Source organism: Tachyglossus aculeatus, chromosome 6, assembly GCF_015852505.1.
Source record: "Tachyglossus aculeatus isolate mTacAcu1 chromosome 6, mTacAcu1.pri, whole genome shotgun sequence".
Lineage (NCBI taxonomy): Eukaryota > Metazoa > Chordata > Mammalia > Monotremata > Tachyglossidae > Tachyglossus > Tachyglossus aculeatus.
In genome coordinates this window covers 15,560,587-15,575,400 of record NC_052071.1, presented here as the reverse complement: position 1 = coordinate 15,575,400, position 14,814 = coordinate 15,560,587, and the positions used below count along the sequence as shown (strand labels likewise).

General features: G+C 57.5%; 1 long non-coding RNA gene across 1 annotated transcript in view; it reads left to right on the top strand.

Annotated features, from left to right (window-relative positions):
• The window catches only part of LOC119929652, a 152,594-nt gene that overhangs the window by 126,480 nt on the left and 11,300 nt on the right, over positions 1-14,814 (top strand). Inside the window, exon 6 of the long non-coding RNA XR_005451573.1 lies at positions 12,940-13,016. This is a non-coding gene — a long non-coding RNA (uncharacterized LOC119929652). The remainder of the gene's footprint in view (positions 1-12,939; positions 13,017-14,814) is intronic.

Here is a 14,814-nt window from a genome sequence, read left to right as displayed (position 1 = left end):
GGTTCCACGCAGGGAAGGGCTATATCGTGTCTCCAGTCTCCCCCACTGTTTTCCTTCCCCATGACAGTCACAGCCCAGTGCTGACTGCCTTGGCCCAGTGGGGCCTCTGCGCCAAAACCAAGCTGGGCCAAATCAAACAAGCCCTGTCCTGAAACTCACTCTGGTGCTACCTACTAGGCCACCCCAGCGGCTTCTGGAAGATCTCGGGCCTCTGACCGGGACAACCTGGACTGCCTCCGGTTCAGCCGGACCCAAGTCCTGCCGACTGGCACGGGTAACGGGCCGGGGCTGCCGTCTTTACCTATCATCATCATCATCATCAATCGTATTTATTGAGCGCTTACTATGTGCAGAGCACTGTACTAAGCGCTTGGGAAGTACAAACTGGCAACATCTAGAGACAGTCCCTACCCAACAGTGGGCTCACAGTCTAAAAGGGGGAGACAGAGAACAAAACCAAACATACTAACAAAATAAAATAAATAGAATAGGTATGTACAGGTAAAATAAATAAATAGAGTAATAAATATGTACAAACATATATACATGTGCAGTCAGTTACCTATGACAGTCAGTTACCTATGTGAGTCTGGCCGGGGTCCGCGTGGTGTTGCGGGGGGCCTGGGGCCCTGCCCACCGTGAACATCCCACTGCCTCGGATCAGAATGGGGCCTCGGGACCATCTTGAACGGTTGCCTCGGCCCTCCCTCTGGGTTAGGGAGGGGTGGGCGGGATGGGCAGCCCTGGGGTCCCCAGGCTGTGCTGGAAATCACTTTCCTCAGTTTGCTCATCTGTAAAATGGAGATGCAGTTCCCACTCTCCCTTCCTCTTGGTCTGTGAGACCCCCATGTGGGACGGGGACTGCGTCCGATGTGATGACGTTCAATCTAGCCCGGTGCTTTGGCCCACAGTGAGGGCTTCGTCCTCTAACATGGGAAACGGACCTTCAGTTGATTTTCACAGGCCCCCGTGCGTCTAAGGGAGCAGCAGGGACGAGAGCAGAGGCAGAGCTTAGCCGGTAAGCGGGCTCAGCCGGGCCTGGCCCACGTCTGGGTTTCGTGGACAGCGACTAGCCAGCCGGCCTCACGCTCCATTTAGCTCTGACACAGGACAGGAAGGCGAGTGAGTGGATTAGTTTTCCAAATGGGATGGCAGGGCTCCAAGGGTTTGCACCATAGGAAGGAAGCAATCTTATCAGACCTCTGGCCCATTGATAAAAACCGCAGAAGGAAATCATTGAGTTTTTCAATAGGGAAAGGGAAGTCTTAGATAAAGCTGGGAATTGCCTCGGGAGTTTCCTCTTTAAAGTAGCTTTATCCACATCAATAAAAAAGCTTTTTATCGTATCCAGGGTAATTTATTTGTGGTCTAAAAGCTGAAGTGCAGCCTGCGTATTTACAGTTGTTAAGCCTCTCTGAAATGGACATCCCTTTCCCGGCTCTCTCTCACACATAACTCTCCCTCTGTTTTCTCTTGCTTTCTGCTTAGTACCTGGCTCTGCACATAGCAAGTGCTCAATAAATATCTTTGATTGTTTCCGCCCCCTTCCACCCCTTGACCCATTCTTTCCTTCTCTTCTCTGTCTGCTTTTTTCTCTTCTCTCTCTGTCCCTTCCTTCTCTCTTCTCTTTCGATCCCTCCCCCCTTCGGGAAGAACTTTAGGGATAAACTTGGAAAGCACCTTGCCTAGGCAGGTTGTGGAATCTCTTAGAAATCTCCTGAGAAGAAGAGTGGACCATGAGTTTCTGGGACGGTTTGAGGGCCGGATTTAGGGGTGGAACAGGTGAGGGCCCTTCCAGACTTGGGATCCTGGTCATCCACCACTTTGGAACAGCCCCACCCAGCACAAATCCTTAAGGAAATACATACGACTACAGTAAAACAATTTAGATTAGGACCCCGGTAATTAAGAATTTGTGGTGATTTTGACAGTGGTTTTATAAGGCCTCCTATCTGAGTTAGTGCTCATGTTTCGTGCAGGTCTAAAAAGGCCAGCGATCTCAGCGTCATTACTTGGATGTGAGCTTAAAAGGCGATCTGGATTGGTTTCATTCATTTCGGTGGTGTTATTCAATCCATCATGGTATTTATTGAGTGTTTACTGTGTATAAAGCACTGTATCAAGCAGCCCTTGGGAGAGTGCAACAGAGTTGGCAGACGGCGTTCCGTGCCCACAAGGAGCTTCCAATCTCGAGGGGAAAGCCAGACGTTAAAATAAATTTCGGCTCTGTAGATTAGTGCGCACGCTCTACAGAGCAACTGACTTGGACTGTAAATTTACAGGTAGCAGAGTCTAGAGGACAGCACGTGAGGTAGGGTGCCAAGAGCTGGGTGAGAACCAATCATCCTCCGACCTGCTGTGTGACCTTGGATGAGTGAATGAACTTCTCTGAGCCTCCGTTGCCCTGTCTGGAAAATGGGGGGAGTAATCTGGGCCTCTCCTCCGCAGAGAGGACAGGTGACAGCATTGACGTGGCAGCCCTTGGGAAACCACCTAATCCTAAAAACAAGCTGAGGAGGGGCATGGCACCTGGAGAAACGGGCACGTCAAAAAGCAGCCAGTTCGTTGGTTCATTCAGAATCTAACGTCAGTCGTTTATTTGGTGTATTTTCTTTAGTCTAATTCTGCTTTGTTCTCTCTGGTCAGGTGTAAGCTTAGCCTCTGTGGCCGGGTTATCAGGAAGGTGTTTATAATAGTCATTGTCATCCTCATAAATTATAATAATAATAGCGATGGTATTTGTTAAGCGCTTACTCTGTGCCAGGCACTGTGCTAAGCACTGGATCATATTAAGCACTTAACTATGTGCCAAGCATTAGAGTAGATGCAGGGTAATCATGTGGGACACAGTAAGCCCGTTGTGGGCAGGGAATGTATCTGTTTCTTGTTATAATGTACACTCCCAAGCGCTTAGTACTGTGCTCGACACATAGTAAAGCTCTCAATGAATATGACTGACTGACTCACGGTCAAAGAAGAGAACAAGTATTCATCCAGGCTGCATAAGTGAGGAAACTGAGGCATAGAGAAGCTAAGTGACTTACTCAAGGTCGCCCAGCGGGCTAGTGGACTAAAAGCAGGAATTAAAACCCAGGTCTCCCGTCTGCCAGTCGGGTGCCCTTTCCCCTTGGCCATGCTAAGTGACGTCAGGGGTTCTGCTGGGTGTGATCGGCTCAGCCCAGGAGCCTAGAAATACACAATAGTGGGAACAAAAACAAAAAAAAAAATCCCGCCGACCAAGAGGGCCAAATGAGTCCTCCCGTGGCCTGCTCCCCAGGGCCTCCGGCCACAGGGCATGGCATGTTTCCCCGGTTGCAGCTTCCAGATTTCTTGGCGTAAAGAGGTGGGCGGGCACTCCTTCCTGAAAATGCTGATGCTGACGTGCCGGCTGATCCCTGGAGGCAGCAAATTCCCCAACCTCGGGCTCTCCGCCGCCGCGCCGACTCACCATGCACCCCCACCCCAACCCCAGCGACACCACCGGGGCTCCCTGTCCCCCCAGCCCAGAGATTCGTGACGGGGCCTGGACGGCGAGGCCCCAGAGGCGGCCTGAGCCAGCGGAGCATCCCATCCAGCCTGGGGGGCATCATCCTTGCCCTCACCCACCGAGAGGTAGCAAACACCTCTCAGAGACCCGAGGCCCTGCCCACCCGCCGGACAGATAGAAAGACAGGCACGCAGGCAGGCGAAAGGCTGAGTGGAAGAGACTTTCTGGAAAGGGGCTTGGTGACGCGATTTTGGGGGTCGCTGGGCTGCACTGGCCCCTTTAGAAAATGGGCCTAGATGACTAACTTGCTGGAGTGGGGCGGGGGGAGGAGCTAATTGATTGTTTGCATGTTTTGTATGTCAGTTTTTCTGCGCTTGATGATATCCACATGCGTCGAAATCCCCCCGGATTCTCTCCCCTCTGTTCCCCCACCTCCTCCCCGCGGTGCTTCGGGCCTGATCTCAAAGTGACCGGGTGCCAACTTGTATGTTTTAGCCGGGTTTTGCATACTCTTGCTGTATTGCCCAAACGCCTGCTCAAGCTGGGCCATCCCGGAAAAGCCCTCCCCTGGGCCGCCCCCTTGACCCGCAGGACTCTGGAAGCCGGAACAGAGAGTAGGCTCTGGGGCGCCCACCCGCCCTCCATTCCCCTCGCTCTGGGCACCGCGGGCCATGGGGTGGGGGAAGCCGTGGCCTCGGAACCCCAAAAGCCGTACGTACGTCTGCAGGTTGGCTCTTCCCCTGCCCCACCCCTCTTTACCAGATCCTGGCCGGGTGGGAAGTCCGGGGTCCTGGCTCCTCAGTGGCCCAGGGTTGGCAACCCTCTTCTCGTGTCCCCCCACCCCCCTGGATGACGTGGGATACTCGATAGCCGTTCTGCAGATGGGGGTCCACAAGCCTTGGGGTTGATGGCTGTTCTAGAAAGAAGGCTGTCTCAAGTGCGGGCAGGGGCAGTCCCCGGCTGCCAGAGCGAGCGGAAGAGAACGGGAGACGTACTGTAGGACTTGGACCCCTGAAATCCTGCCCACCCATAGGAGCACAGTGGGGCCATGATGTCCCAGAGCTGTCCGAAGGGCAAAAGCCATTGACTTTGGCCCCCATGCTTTGGGGTGGACCCTGGTGAGGGTCGGCCTGTCACTGACTGGAGAGCGGCCTCTTCTGCTGATGTTCGGGCTCTGGGCGGGGCTGCCGCTGGACCCCTAGGGCAGACCCTCCTCTCTGCCCCCTTCCAGCACAGCCCAGAGTCAGGTGGGACCGTGGGGGTGAGCTAGGGCCGTCCCCCGTCCCGCTTGGACTCTAGGGTCACTCCCCCGCTACCAGCTGCCAGGACAACCGGGGGCTTTGTGCATCCCAAAGTTGAAGGGCAGGGGCAGCTTCACCCTTCAAAACTACCCCTGTCCCAGCACGCTCCCATGCTCGAAATGCTAAGTCGACTTCTGTGGACAGCAGTCCTCAAGCCCCCCGGACAGCCTGCCTTTGTGAGAGGACGGAACTCTGCCCTGCAGAGTTGAGGGAGGTCCCCTCTGCACTCCCCTGTCACACCTGCGCCTCAGATTGTCTCTATGACCGGCTTTGGACAGCGGATACTTGCCCAGACCTCTTGAAGCTCTCCATCCTCCCGTCTGAATCATCTCGCCCCTTCTCGTCCTCCCTCAGCCTCCCCTCAGCCGCCCACAGGGCTTCCACAGGGCTGTATTGTCCCCGCTCGGCACCAGCCCCGGCACCGGGGGCTGCTGTATCCCACCCTGCCAGGTCGGGGCTGGAGGGGGGTGGTGGGGGTGGGTGGGCGGTTCTGTTCCCTGCAGCAGAGCCTCCCCCCCCCCCCACCCAGCTGTTCATTTGCTGTATAATTATTATCAATGTTCCTCTCAGGGCAGGCTTCCCAGTGAAGGCTGGGAAGCTGGGTGGCAGTGGGGCAAGAAAGCAGGGGGGAAGCGGGTGGATGGATGTTTTCGGAAAAAACATACATGTTTTGGATGTATGGTGGATGTTTTTGGAAAAGGGGGTGCAAAGCCAAGTATAGGAAGCCAGCCCCCCGAGGTCTGGACCTGGTCACGTGTCAGGATTATGCCCGGGAACCCCTGAGCAAACGGAGCTTAGGTTCCCGTCACCTTTCTCCCTAAAACCTTCCATCCTCAACCATGCTCTGCTCCCCTCTCTCCTCCCTTCCCTCCCTCTGGGGCCCAGCCTCACCAGCCTGGACTTTGACGATGGCTGTATGTTCCAGCTAACTCTCCCCCCACCCCACCCCCGCCTCTGTTTACTTGTTTTAAGGTTGCCTGTTTGGTTATCATTGACTCACTGTGGGGTTGTCAGGTCTAATTTATCAGACGCCTGTTCTCGCTGACCTTTAAAGTACAGCGTGTTACTGCCGCAAAGTCGTTTTTCCAGTAACAGAGAAATGAATCAGTTGGCAGAGCCGTGCCCTTTTACAGCCTCCTAAACGTATAGGGCGCTCGGGGTCTCGCCGCGCGGCCCGATCCAGTCGGGGCCCCGGGCCCGAGCCGGCTCAACATTTCACGCCCAGCCTGGCAGATGGGTTGGAGACGTGTCCCGGCTCCCGCACGCATTATTTTAGCGGCCCGCTCTCCCCCCGGAGGCCCCGGGGAAAGGAAGTTAGTGAGTTGGCCTGCTCTGCCACTCACCTGGCATCAACCTTTACTCTCTCTGGATAAGGGAGGAAGCGGAGTTTCTCCGGGCCCTGCTCGCCTTTAGGGACGGGGGCGGTGTGGGGGAAGGGTGTCCCTGCATCTTGGGGGCTCCCCGAGCGTGACCCATCTCTGTGAGACCCCCGAGAACTCCACGAGGATACGGTGGGCCGGACACTGGGTGTCCCTCCCCGGCCACCCCCTGAGCCCATCCCAAATTCCCGCCCACCCTGTGCGGATTGATCAGCTGACCCCTCTGAGACAGACCTGCATTAGACTGTGAGCCCACTGTTGGGTAGGGACTGTCTATGTTGCCAACTTGTACTTCCCAAGCGCTTAGTACAGTGCTCTGCACACAGTAAGCGCTCAATAAATGCAATTGATTGATTGATTGAGGGCGGATTGGCTGGCCTGGGGCCTCTTCCAAATGAGGCACATTAGGCTCAGCACTTTGGGTCCTCAGAACCATAGGGGGAGGTGGAGCAGGGGCATCTCCTATTGTTGTATTCTCCCAAGCGCTTAGTACAATACTCTGCACACAGTAAGCGCTCAATAAATACGATTGATGATGATGATGATACTCTGCACACAGTAAGCGCTCAATAAATACGATTGACTGACTACGGAGGGCTCGGGGCCCCGAAACCAAAACGAATTAGGCTTTCGGAAGGTGGGGTCCACCGATCAGAAGCCCGGCGGCTTCTGAACTGGAACAAAGGAGATCCTGCTCAGACCGTGAGCCCCGTGCCGGGTGGGGACTGCGTCCGCCTTAATGAACTTGTACCTGTCCCAGCGCATAGAAGAGCGTTTGGCGCACAGTAAGAGCATAACAAATACCGTAAAAAGAAAATTGAGGGAAGCCTCTCTTCTGGGGAGTGGATGTGGCCAGCTGGCTGGCGGGCACTCCCTCCCCACCTCCCATTCCCTGGTGCCATGTCAGAAGCCTCTGAGGGGCTGGAGAGAGATGAGCTTTTTCTGTTCACATCCCTGCCTTAAAGGTTCGCTCCTTCCCAGTCCAATCTTCACCCCCTGAGTGCCAGGGGACCTAGGGGGGCGAGGACGGGGGGTGGGGGGTCGTCTCTGGGGACACCCCAGGCTGGAGTTGTGAGAGAGCACTAGGCCCCGCTCCCGGCTGGCCTTCCCGCGGGGTCCGTCCCTGCTTCTTGGGGGGCCCGGCCCCGAGCCCCGGTGACCCGGGAGACGGGGCTGAGGCGGCACCGCCCTGACCCGGGCCCCCTTCCTCTCCTCTGGGTCTCCCGCCGACGGAAAGCCGGTCTCTGGTTGCAAGATGTCAGATGAGGAGGCAGCGGGGGTCACGGGGCGGAAGCGATCTTGGAGTCGTGGCGCGGAGGGGGCTCGGCGCTCCGAGCGGGCGGCGGAGGGGGCCCGAGTAGAGTCGCGACTGGGGATCATCTGGTGCTCATTAGAACAGCAGAAATGAGAAGAATGTGGGGACTTAGCATGAGCTTCTCCTCCTCGGGGCTGACAAGCCACATAAAAAGTTTACGACGGGTATTTCCTAGCTCTTCCCTTCCCTGTGAGGCCCACTGGAGCCGGCCCAGCTACAGGGTACAAGCAACAGATGTTGCAAAATATCAGGATATTTGTTGCTTCGAGTCTCAGCGACCCCGAGTGGGGGAAGGGGCCGAGTTGGCCGGTTTCTGGGTTGCGGGTGAAGGAGCGGCTGGAGGAGGAGGAGGAGGAAGGCAGGTGGACCCGCGGTGTGGGGAGGGGGCGTTGGGTGACTCATTTTCCAGTTGGGAGAGCGTGAACGTGAGGGATGGGAGTCAAGCCAGAGCCAGGCCGGAGACGTGCGGGGATCGGCCGGTCAACGGCAGGCTCCGTTTTGGGGGGCCGGCCGGCCGCTCCCCCGACGTGGATGGGACCCCCTCCTTGTGGGGATCCTCCCGCCTCAATCGGTGGTACCCCTCGGCCAGCAGCCGAGGCCCGTGGTGGGGCCAGGGGAGCCGGCTCCGTCCTCATCTTTGGGTGGCCGGGCGGCAGAGGTGGGGGACGGCAGGAGGCACGGGCCGGGCCCGCCTGTGCGTGGGGAGAAGACGAGGAATTTTAACGATTTCCTGTATGAAGTCCTGAGGGTATGTGGCTGGCCGGGCATGACCCCGCGTAAACAACAGCCCGGGTGGTGGCTGGGATTTAAGAGGGCCTTGGAAACCGGGAAGTCGCCGGAGGACAGGGCCGAGCCCCCCATCCCACGGAGCTAGGGGTGAGGCCGTCCCGGACCGGCCAACTCCTCCGCTTTCACCCTGGGACCGGGCAGGGGAGGGGTTTCTGCCACGTGGGGAGACCGAGGCATGACAGCAACACGACAGCAGCGGCGGGGGCGGGGGGACGGAGGAAGGAGGAGACGCCCGTGCCCCCCGTCCTCACGGGGCCGACAGTCTGAAGTGGGAGAACGTAGGCAGCCCCATGTAGGGAGACAGACATTAATATAATGTCCACATCCACAACTGATTTCTAATAATGTCTGCCTCCCCCTCTAGACTGCCAGCTCGTTGTGGGCAGGGAACGTGTCTTCCAGCTGTGTTGTGCGGTAGTCTCCCAAGCGCTTAGTCCAGTGCCCTGCACACAGTAGGCGCTCAATAAAGAGAAGCAGCATGGCTCAATGGAAAGAGCCCGGGTTTTGGAGTCAGAGGTCATGGGTTCAAATGCCGGCTCCACCAACTGTCAGCTGTGTGATTTGGGGCAGCTCACTTAACTTCCCTGTGCCTCCTCATCTGTAAAATGGGGATTGACTGTGAGCCTCCCCGTGGGACAACCTGATCACCTTGTAACCTCCCCAGCGCTTAGAACGGTGCTTTGCACATAGTAAGCGCTTATTATTATTAATAAATACCACTGATGGACTGACATTCACTGAGCTACCCCAGCGCTTAGAATAGTACAGGACCTGGACCCTGCTCTCTTGCCCTTCCGCCCGGCCCTTCAACCCCCGGCATCGCTGCCTGCTGTAGTTGTGGTACTGTGCCAGTCACTCAGGTCGAGACAAGAGAATTGGGTCGGACAAGGGGAAGCATTCCCGCGTCCCGGGCTCTCTCCCCCTTCCTGCTGGCTACAGGGGAGCATGAGGCTGGAGCCCCGTGGTCTTCCGGGGTTCAGTGGCGGGGCTTCACGGGAAGAGCCGGAGGGGAAGGGGCCCCCAAGCAGAGTGCCCGCCCACACCCCCCCTCACCACCTCGGGGCTTCTCTCGGGGGTCGGCTCGGCCAGGGGGCTGCCGGAGAAAGCGTTGGACCCAGCGTGCTCTGCACGGACGCCCGGGCATCCGCCCCCGGTTGGAAGTCACAGCCGCAAGGCCGCCCTCCCCGCTCAGAAATCAGCAGGCGGCAGCGGGGGAGTGGGAGAAAGGGGGTTGCCCAGGCGGGGAACAGGCCGGTCCCTGCAGGGCAGAGACATTTTTGAGCCCGTCTGCCTCTGACCCTTCAGCAGGGTCCGGGAGCTGGGTGATTGGCACCCCTTGCCAGCCCACGGAGAGCTCTCTAGCCGGGGTGACTGACTGGCTCTCCTCTCTCAGTCCAGTGGCCAGGAAATCAATCAGTGGTATTTATTGAGCCCTTATATTGTGCAGAGCACCGTACTAAGCGCTTGGGAGAACACAGTACAACCAAGTTAGATCCATTACCTGCACATAACGAGGACTGCAGCATGAGGGACTTGGGTTAGAGGAAAGAAAGGACTGACCAGGAGGGCTGCTAGTCTCTGGGACGGGAGGCTGAGGCCGGCCAGGAGAAGACTTGGCCCCCAGGACCGACGCTTAGGGGTGGCTCCACCTGCAGCAGGAGGGACTCGGGTAAGAGCACTGGAAGAACTTCCCAACCGTGTGGGATACGCTTGAGTTGGGGAGGTGCAGCCTGGGGGCAGAGGGATGGATCTGGTGACCTTCCCTGCTGCCGGGGGCTTCTCTGACTAGAAGGTCCCCACGGCCACCAGGACTCCAGAGGGAGAGAACTTCTCTGCAAGGTGGTGGAGGTGGGAGGCAGTTACCCCCCTGCCCTCCAACCCCGATTCTCTCGGAATCATGTATCTGTGCTCTGATGGCCGGCCGCACTGACGGCCGGGAGGCCTGGTCCAAACGTGTCCGCGTCACCGTTCCGGGTTGCTCCCTGACTGGCCGAGCTGTTCTTCCTCCCGAGGAGCCCCAGAGGGCCGAAGGGGCCATCTCAGTCCGATTCCGGATTGGACCGAGGGCTCCCGAGAAGCCTCGTTGATGCCAGGAGCACTCCCTTTAGGGAACACACCGCCAACGGGATCGGAGAGGCGGCCGGGGCCAGTCAGGACGGTCTCGGTCACCCGGTCAGACGTTTCCAGAGAGGACCAGGGGTTCCGCTCGTGCAGACGAGCCGAACGGTACGGCACCTTGGAGCCGTGGTGTGATCCAAGAGCCCATCCCGTCTCTTGGCGTGTGATGTGATGATAGACGGCACAGTGTGGTGATATCATTGTGGCTGATTCGTAGCAACAGAGCCTTTTCTGCCTACAGGGAAGAGGGAAGGGAGGGAAGGGAAAGGAGGCAAGAGACGTGGGAATGACGGGAGAATGGAGAAGGGGAAAGGTTGGGGGAGAGAAAAGGGGGTGGGAGGGGTGAGATGGGACACAAAGCCCTCCCATCCGCCCCTCGCCCCCTTTTCCACCCCCAAGGAGGGGCCGGGTGTGGACTTTACCTCAGCTGCTCTGCTTCCCTTCATCCGTCAAGTCTAAAGTGTTCATAATGATGGCGGGATTTGTTCAGCGCTTCCTCTGTGACGTGCACCGTGCTAAGTGCTGGGGTACAAGACAGTCAAATTAGGCACAGCCTAAGGGGGAGGGAGAACAGGTATATCATCCTCATTTAGCAGATGAGGAAACTGAGGCACAGAGAAGTGAAGTGGCTCGCCCTTCCACCTCCCACCCCCGTTCTGCAGGGCCTTTAGTCCCAGGCATTTGGCCACAGGATGCTTTTTTTATATAGAATTTGCAGGGCACCTGCCTAGTGGCCTCACAAGACCCTAAGCCTTAAGTATGGAGCCTCTAGCCCTCGCAATCCATCGTATGGAGTGTATTTTATCGATTGTAGGTATTGATTTGAGCGTATTTATTGATCTTACAGGGATTTGAAAGGGCAACCCGTCCCGCCCCCAACCCGGGTCTGGGAGAAAAGCTGTGCACATCTGCCTCTACTGCCCGGGCTCGCTTCCAGAACAGCCAGAGGGGAAGGGTCGGCTCTGCCGATTTTGGGGGCGATCCAACGTAATGATGGAGAATTGTTCTCCGGTGCTTTGGTGGTGGAGTGGGCTCTTTGGGCGTGGATCCCGATTGACTGGGAAGGCCGTGTGATTGACAGCTGCCCCGCACTCCCACATACATATACACACACACACCCCCTTACCTGCAGAACCAGCGCGAGGCCCCGGAGCCCAGGGCTGGGGAGGAGGGGGTGGGAAAAGCTGGAGATGTGCCCCCTGCCAAACTGCTGACCTTTAGCGTTGCGCCATTTCTCCGTCGGTGACACAAGGAGGGCCACGGCTTGCTCCATCTCCGGGAGGAGACGGGGGAACGTGTCGGTGCAGGACTGGCAGGGAGGCGGGTGGTGTTTAATCAATCAATCATATTTATTGAGCGCTTACTATGTGCAGAGCACTGTACCAAGCGCTTGGGAAGTACAAATTGGCAACGTATAGAGACAGTCCCTACCCAACATTGGGCTCACAGTCTAAAAGACTGTTTACAAACGGGACAACCCTGTCTGGAGGCGCGGACCCCCGGACCCTCCGAGGCCCCCTGGGAGCCGGAGAGGCAGCCCGCCCGCTCCGCCTGGCCCTGCCCTCTTTCCCCCCTCCCATTTGCCCTTCCCCGCCTGCCTGCCCACCCATCCCCACCCTGCTGGCCTGCTCACCCTGCTCTGCCCATCTCCCCATCCCTGAGTGCTCCCCAGGGTGGCTCCCTGGAGAGTCAGAATCAAGCTGTGGTTTTAAGCTTTGAACTTTAACCTTCCTAAGGGCCCACGGGACGGCGCGGCCCCGTGTGTCCGGCACCTGAGCTTGTTTGGTCATTTTGCGGGTCCGGCGGCGGAGCGCGGCCCTCCGAGGGAGCTGGCCACACAGGCTACTGGCCCGGAGCCGCCACCTGGTGGTCACAGCGGAAGCCTCCCCCCTGTTGCCATCTTGTCCTTCCCAAGCGCTTAGTACAGTGCTCTGCACACAGTAAGCGCTCAATAAATACGATTGAGTGAGTGAATGAATGAATGGCCCAACCTGTGTCCAACAAACAGCCGGACCCAGGCCCTGGGAGAGGGGAGGGGGTCCTCATGGGGTCATCCGGGCCATCCCCCCGGCTCTGACCGGAGTGCTCCCCCTGAGCCACCACGGGCAGGCCAACATTTTGTGGCGCTCTCCGGGGAAGAGAGCGCCACAGTCAATCAATCAATCGATCGTATTTATTGAGCGCTTACTGTGTGCAGAGCACTGTACTGAGCGCACAGTCAATCTCTCTCCTTCCTGTTCTCCGTGTCAGGAGATACTCCACGCCCCCCACGACCCCGGGCCGACCCGGTCCTGACTGAAGAAGCAGCTGTGGCCTAGTGGATGGCGCTTGGGCTTGGGAGTCGGAAGGACCCGCGTTCTAAGTCCGGCGCCACCACTTGTCTGCTGTGTGAGCACTGGGCAAGTCACTCTACTTCTCTGTGCCTCAATGACCCCAAAGACTGTGGGACATAGACTTTGTCCAACTCGATTAGTTTGTATCGACACCGGCGCTATGTTTGACACATAATAAGCACTTAGGAAGTACCATTATCATTATGATTTTATTAAGGTCCAAGGTGGAGCACTCCCAAGACCGTGTCTACGTCGCGGGGGAACCACACCAACCCTCATCCGGGTGACTAAGAGGTAAGTTTGGGCTCACTTGGCACAGGGAGCCTCCGTAGGCAGGGGCCAAACGGTCAACCCCTGCACCCCCCAACTCCGTCCCTATGGTGTGGAGGGCAGGGAGAGGGAGAAGGAGTCCCCATCCTCATTTCTGGCATTTGGCTACCGCAGAGGGTATCGACGGTGGCAGATCCCAAGGGCGAGCCCCCCGTGGCTCCGCTCCCGGGGTGCGAGTGGGAGCTGGAGGCCGCCTGAGCCTCCCACCCCAACCATCTCCGGAGATCCCAGTGGGCACCGAGGGTGCGCCCTGGGATCCAGGGGGTGAAGCCAGCAGTTCAGCTTTCCCACCACCTGACCCTGGGCCCCTGGCACTGCCCCCCGAGCAGGGGACCCCAGGGGCCCGGTGTGGAACGAGAGGCTGGCTCTCTCTTTGTCCGCCCGTCGGAGGTGGTCCAGCCCACCCTGGAGCAGGCGAGCAGCTATCCGCCAGAAGCCATCTCCCACATTAGCTCCCTCTCATCTCGCTAACCCACGGAGGAGGCCGGACTTTTCTGGGACAGGCGCTAACGTGAGAAGCAGCGTGGCCTAGTGGAGGGAGCGCAAGCCTGGGAGTCCAGAGGACCTGGTTCTAATCCCGGCTCCACCACTTGTCAGCTGGGTGACCTTGGGTAAGTCACTTAACTTCGCTGGGCCTCAATTCCCTCTGTAAAATGGGAAGCGGCGTGGCTCAGCGGAAGGAGCACGGGCTTTGGAGTCAGAGGTAAGGGGTTCAAGTCCCGGCTCCGCCAACTGTCGGCTGTGTGGCTTTGGGCAAGTCGCTTAACTTCTCTGGGCCTCAGTTCCCTCATCTGTAAAAATGGGGATTAAGACTGTGAGCCCCCCGTGGGACAACCTGATCACCTTGTAACCTCCCCAGCGCTTAGAACAGTGCTTTGCACGTAGTAAGCGCTTAATAAATGCCATTATTATTATTATTAATTAAGACTGTGAGCCCCATGTGGGCCATAGACTGTGCCTAACCTTGTATCCACCTCAGCGCCTAGGACAGTGCCTGGCACGTAAGAAGTGCTTAACGAATACCATAAAAACAAAACAAGAAACAAGTCTTCTGTCCATGAGGTGAAGCCGCTGATGCCGGAAAACGGGGCTTGAGCCATTGCTCAATTGGACAATTGGGTGATTTCTCCCCTCCGCCCCCCACCCCGTCCAGGGCTCCAGATTTCACCTTCTTGAAAAGGGACCGGATAGTGAAATAGTATTTCCTACGTGTTTACTGGGTGCAGAGCACTGGTCTGTGGGTTGGGGCAGAGCACATGGGGGAGCATTAGACCGTGTCCTTGGATCTCCAGGGGCATGAGATCTAAGAACAAGAGGGGAAATGGGGCCGATGACAGACACACAGGAGAAAATAAAGCCCCCAAAAGGCAAAAATGCACTTAAAAGGTGAGGACAGGGAGAAACAGACGATAGAGTAAAAGCCGTTGGGGGTGGCGGCTCAGAATTCCCACGGTCTCGGCCCCAGTGACCGCCCCCATCGCTGCTGTCCCTCCGCGGGGAGGGCTGAGGCCGATGGGGAAGGAGGCCCCTGGACGATGGACGTGGGGGGCAACTTGTTGGTTTGGGAGGTCAATCAATCAATCGTATTTATTGGGTGCTTACTTTGTGCAGAGCACTGTACTAAGCGCTTGGGAAGTACAAGTCGGCAACATATAGAGACGGTCCCTACCCAACAGCGGGCTCACAGTCTAGAAGGGGGAGACAGAGAACAAAACCAAACATACTAACAAAATAAAATAAATAGAATAGATACGTACAAGTA